The sequence below is a fragment of the Gracilinanus agilis genome, chromosome 2 (assembly GCF_016433145.1).
Source record: "Gracilinanus agilis isolate LMUSP501 chromosome 2, AgileGrace, whole genome shotgun sequence".
Taxonomy (NCBI): domain Eukaryota; kingdom Metazoa; phylum Chordata; class Mammalia; order Didelphimorphia; family Didelphidae; genus Gracilinanus; species Gracilinanus agilis.
The window spans coordinates 693,759,547-693,765,701 of record NC_058131.1 but is presented as its reverse complement, the minus strand read 5'-3'; the positions used below and the strand labels follow the sequence as shown (position 1 = coordinate 693,765,701).

General features: G+C 44.7%; 1 long non-coding RNA gene across 1 annotated transcript; it reads left to right on the top strand.

Moving 5' to 3' along the window:
* The first annotated feature begins 1,204 nt into the window (after positions 1 to 1,204).
* Positions 1,205 to 5,859, top strand: LOC123233018. Its single transcript, XR_006505336.1, has 3 exons — positions 1,205 to 1,258; positions 3,353 to 3,406; positions 5,772 to 5,859. It is a non-coding gene; the product is annotated as an uncharacterized LOC123233018 (long non-coding RNA).
* Positions 5,860 to 6,155: the final 296 nt, after the last annotated feature.

Genomic DNA, 6,155 nt, shown 5'->3' with positions numbered 1-6,155 from the left:
GAGAGAGAGAGAGACAGAGAGAGACAGAGAGAGACAGAGACAGAGAGAGACAGAGAGAGAGCGCGCTAGAAGGAAACATCCGATCAGTCAAGTATTTATTAGCACCTGCCACGTACCTTGCCCTGTAATTTTTTTGTGCTTGGGGTACAAATACAATGAATGAAACCTTTTCTCCTACTTGCAAGAAGACTCCCAATAGGGAAGACCAGATGTACATCTAAAGATACCCACAGCATAAAGTGAGCAAATACAAACTGATATAGGGAGGGAGAGAAGGAAGGAAGGGAGGGTTCTAGCGGTGGAGGGATCCAGAGAGGCTTCCTGGAGAAGGTGGTACATGAGCTGCATCTTAAAGGAAGAGACAGTTTCAGTGAGGCTTGGGCAAAGACAGGAGATGGAATAGCGTGAGTGAGGAACAGGAGGCTTTCTAGAGGGTCCCATCCAACCCCTTCATTTTACAGATTAGGAAAAGGAAAAGGAAGACCCCAGTGAGGCCGTGTCAGACACGGGGGTCTTGACCCTGGCCCCAGCCTCCTTTCTCCTCCACCCCACTAAGGGAACGGCTTAGACACCTTCCCCAGGCAGTTCCTGTTGTGGTGGCCATAGAGGTACTAGACAAAAGGAAAAGGCCCACACTTTCCAGAGGATGAAGCCGTGCAGTTGTTCTAGTGGGGTTGGTGTAAACAGGAGAGGGCTTCTCAGGGAGGTGGAATGAATGGAACCCTCTCATGCCTGCTTCTGTCTGTGTGTGCATCTTGCCTTTGTCCCCATGGCATGGAGACCTGCCCACCCGCCTGCATGATATTCAGCCTACCAGCCCGGGGGGACCCCAGCTCTTCACCAGAGGCTCTGGGGACTTCCCTCTCAAATGCTTCCAGAAATGAGCCGTTCTTCTCCTCTTGTTTTCAGCTTGGCTGGCTTGGCTGTGAGGCAAAAGGGTTAAATTCTGCAGAATTGGGAGATTGAGATCAGCAATCCGGCCCCGGCCCCCAAGCCCAAATGGACTATACTGCAGCTACATAACCATCCATGACCTTGGCCTTGCCAACCCTGAAAACTGTCGGCAAATAAACCAAGCCTCGGCTCCCCAGATTTTCTTCCATGTCCGCTGTGGTTTTGCCTTCAGGAGTCAGTTGCCCCCTAATGAGATTTGCCCAGATCACCAGGCCATGACCGGCCTCTTTTTTCTTTTCAAACCCTACAGGGTACTCCAGGACCAGTTGGAGTCCCAGGCCCAGCAGGACCAAAAGGAGAAAGGGTGAGTGTGCCTGGCCAGCCCTGGCTGGTGAAGCCTTTTCCTCCCCCTCTCTGCAGTGCTCCAGGGTGATCATCCTAATGTACCAGACTCAGGAAATATATAATAGCACGTAATAATAACATACAATAATATGTAGTAGTAATAATGGGCCAGACCTTCATGATGATTTTATATTTACGAAGCACATTTCCTACCACAATCCTCTGAGTTTCAGGTATTATTCTCTCCATCTTGAAGTCTTCTCTTTGATAAGATCCTGGCTGTGTGACCCTGGGTGAGTCACTTACCCTCAGGGCTCCAGGATTGTAATATCAAACTCAGCTACAGACAAGGGCCACTAAACTGGACATAAGGATCCCTGAAGGCCGCATATTGATTCCAAAAACTACCTCTACCAACATCCATGTTTTATTGTAGTTAGTTGATTTCATTCAGTGTTTCCCAATTACATTATATGACATTCCCGATCACATCTGGTTCATGCCGCCCTCGGGAGGGTTGTGGGCCAGCAATCCGTGTGTTTGACACCGCTGGTGTCTCAAAGTGGCAGGAGATGGTGCCAATCTGCATTGATAAAGGGAGCTTCCTCCTCTGAGAGTTCCCTAGATCAACGAAATCCGAGTTTCTTTCCCTATCTAAAAACTCAAAAAACTGAAGCAACGCACTGGCTGGTAAGGGTCAGAGCCAGAATCTGAACTCAGATCCCTGACTCCAAATCTGGTGCTCTTCCAACAGCACGATGGTGTCTTCTGTGACTCTGAGACCCCTGAGTGATATCTGAAATCATGGCAAGCCTCCTCCCATTCTCACCCCTTCTTGGTAACTGCAGCCCACCCTCATCTCCATCTCCTACAACATCACTGCTAATTGGCACCTTATCATTTGATGGATAGTATTGGATTTTGAGTCAAGAAGACTCAATTTCAAATCCTGTCTCAGACACATCCTAGATGTGAGACTCTTGCCAACTTATTTAATATCTCAGCCTCAGTTTCCTCATCTGTAAAATAAGGACAACATACTAGCAGCTGCCTCACAGGGTTCTTGTAAGAATCCTATGAGATAAAATACATTTATAAACCTTTCTTCTTCTCCTCCTTCTCTGCCCACCCCACCTTACTCCTCAAACTAGTCAATAGTGAAGATCGCTCGCACCCATGTTGTCTATTTTCATCCAGGGAGACTTCCCAGAATGCTTTCCAGTTGTCTATCTCCTCTCCCTGGCCCAGAGGTTGTGGTGGGCACCAAAGAAGCTTGGGAAATGGGAATCACTGGTTTTAAGATCTGTGTTAAAATTTGATACCTCCAAACTGTGTGACCTGCGACAAGACATTGAACTGGAGATCCCAACTTTGGCTAAGCCACAGTCCCTGACTGAAGGAAGATCACATTACCCTAATCCATGAGCTGCAAGCCCAGACAGGCAGAATACACAATATTAAGGCAACTTAATCATGTTGTACTAACTCAAAGGTTCAGGTCTATGGGGCAAGCCATCGAGAGGTCCTCAAACTTGATCCTCCCATCGCCCTTCTCAGGTAGGTGCTATTATCCTTACAGATGAGGAAACCGAGGCAAAGAGAGATTAAGTAACTTGCCATGGGACACATAGCTAGTGTTGCAGATGGGATTCAATGTAGATCATCCTAACTCTATCTACCAAGAGTCCAATACTCGCATCTACCAATCCATGCTGTAGCTAATTAAATGCAAGATAATAGTGATGATGGAGAAGCAGCTGGCTATCCGGTGCCAGAGAAGCAGAGAAGACCTCCTGGAAGAATCTTGGCTCTGTTGTTTACTAGCTGTGTGCCCTTGGGCAAATCTCTTCTCTTCTTCTTGATTCTTTTCCCCTCTCTATAAAATGATCATCGAAGGGTGAACTGAAAGATCTTTAAGGTTTCTTCTAATTCCAGATCTCACAGTCCCAGGTTAGATAAGCAGAACCTTGAAGAACCGACTCAAGGTGGACTAGGATGGGGTGGTTCTGGCCAAGAGGACACTCCCCTTCAGATGGTTTTCTCTGAGGGTCAGTGAACATGAATCACCTAGGCAGGCAGGATCACATGTTGCTTTGTTCTCTGTTTCTTTCAGGGCAGCAAAGGAGACCCTGGGATCACAGGACCAATGGGAGCAGTTGGGCTTCCTGTAAGTTGGGCAGCTTGGGCAGCTTTCCTTCACCCTCCCATTGCCCTCAGCATTATCACTCACTCTAGGCATTCTCTCTTACTGCTGTTATAGAGGTCACAAGTGAGGACACTGATCTTGGTGGGGGAAAGGGCAGAGTGGAGGCTCTGGCTCCCGTCCTGATGAGTTTTTGGAGTTGGCCAATATACCTGTTCATTGCATGATTCTGTAGTGAGTAGCGGGGCCATAAATAGCCCAGTCTCAGCACCCACCATGCTCCCACTCATTGGTTCATAAAATTCAGACTTAGAAAGGATCTCAGAGAGCATTTAATCAAACCTCTTCACTCATTGAGGAGGGAATCTATTTCTAAGACATTAAGTGAGCTTCCCAAAGATACACAGATGTCCTAATCATGAAATTTGATTTGAACCCAAGTCTACAGGCTGTAAACCTATCCCTCTCTCATCTCCACCTGTTGGCTAAGATCATGTTGCCCATAAGTCAGTCTAAGGTCAGACTACTGGAAGTCATCCCTCCTCACTCAATCCAATGCATTCAAAAAGACAGTCTTGCTTCTCGCTGTCATATCCCTTCATCTTCTCCTCCATTGAAACTTTAGGGAACTATCCCGGGGAGAGAGCCAAAGCATCCCTGAGCTAGAAAGACAGGTTTCAATCACCAAGCCCCAAACCTTTCATTTTGCAAAGAATGAAATGGACTCAGTGAGCAATAATGCTTAAGGTCAGACAGTTAGAAGGTGGTGGGGGAGAAGGGGAAGTTGTGTCTCCTGATCCTCAGACCTAGGGTGAGATCACTCCCCAGCTCAACATGGCCCATTGGCATCTTTTTCTGAATCACTAGAGCCAACAGGGTCTTAACTCGTCTTTACATGGCCAAGCTTCAATAAATCATGAAGACTGGTACTATTACCCTTATTTTACAGATAAGGGAGACAGAGGTCCAGAGAGGTTAAAATGGTCTGATGTAACAAGGGAAGGGATTCTCCCCTTTGCCTAGAGTTAAATAGTAAATATCAGAGCCAGGATTTGAACCAAGATCTCTCCTCACTGCAGACCCAGAATTCTTTCTAAAATCCTTCTCTAAACTTCTTAGCCTTAATTGCTAGGAATCTAGTACTTCATACTCAGATTTTAATGGCTATTTCAGTAAGTCCAGAAGAGACAGCAAAGATATTATTGAACAGAGATACTTCCTCAAACTCCTTAGAGCTCCTATATAGCCAGCCACCTACTTCACCTATGGGTAAGTCCCACCTAGTTAAAAGAGACATTTTTTCCTTCAACTATTTTAATTTTTTAAATTATATATAAAACATTTTAACATTTGTTTTTAAAAATTTGAGATGCCAATTTTCTTCCTCCCTCTCTTCCTCTCCTCCTTATCCTTGAGAAGGCAAGCAATTTGATATAGGTTATACATGTGCAGTCATGGAAAACATATGTCCATGTTGGTCATGTTATAAAAGAAAATATAGATTTAAAAAACAAGAAAAATAAAGTTTCAAAAAAGTGTGTCTCAATATGCTTTCAGACTCCATCAGCTCTTTCTCTGGAGGAAGATAGCTTTTTTCATCTGTAGTCCTTCAGAATTGTTTTGAATCATTATGTTGCTGATAACAGCTAAATCGTTCACAGTTAATCATTGTACAATGTTGCTGTTACTGGGTACAATTTTTCCTGGTTCTGCTCATTTCACTTTGCATCAGTTCGTATTCGTCTTTCCAAGTTTAAAAGAAACAATTTAGCAAGGTCCAATTGTGGGATTCCTTATATTGTACCCAGTTTATTGGGTCAGGCTGCTCAAGCCATTTTTATAGTGATGCAAGACAACTCTACACTTTGGCTAGTCGTTGACCCACCAACCAGAACCAAAGGTTGAACTGGCATCTTTGAGATTAATAGCAAGAAAACAAGAACATGTCTGAAAAGGAGGAAGAAACATGTGGGCCCTTCCTACAGGAGTCATTGGCCTACTTGCCTTTTATTTGCTCCAAAGACATACCCTCAGGGCCAGTTATTCATCCATTTAAATAAGTTCAGAATGAGGTGATGAGAAGGCCACCTGGACAGAGCCCATTTCCACCCCATGGAGCCAGGAAACAAGGGTAGCCTTCACAGCTCTGCCCATAACTCATCCTATATTTTATAGGGCATTTTACTTGGGCTCTCTTCCCTTTGGTTTCCAGTCAGTAAAATGGGGATAATTAAATTTTCTCCCTGTGCTCCCCTCCATTCCCACCCCACACACATACATGCAGAGTTCTATGTCAATAAAGAGCTTTCAGAAGCTTGGAAGAGAAATGGCCCAGGGACCATCCAGGAGTTATTCTTGTTAATATGACTTTGTCTCTGATTTATTCTAGGGTTTGCACGGACCACCCGGTGACAAAGGAAATCGGGTGAGTCAGAAGCCGAATTCCTTGTATTTGGTTACTAATGTCTTCAGGATGTGGTGGAATGATCGATTTGAAATGACCTGCCCAAGGAGGAAGTTCAAGTTTCCTTGATAAATCACCCTAAATTAGAGGGCTTTCCAGGGAGATGCTTAACATTATAATACATGCTGAGGTTGAAGTCCCAGTGGATACTCAAAAGGATGTGATCTTAATGCAATATAGGAAGATGTAAGCCCTCTTGGCACACATTTATATTCTTATTAACTGTCCACAAACAATAAGCTTCTTTCTAAATCTCTCTGGCCAAGTTATCCTAAATAATTAAGCTCCAATATTTCAAGAATCTGTGAT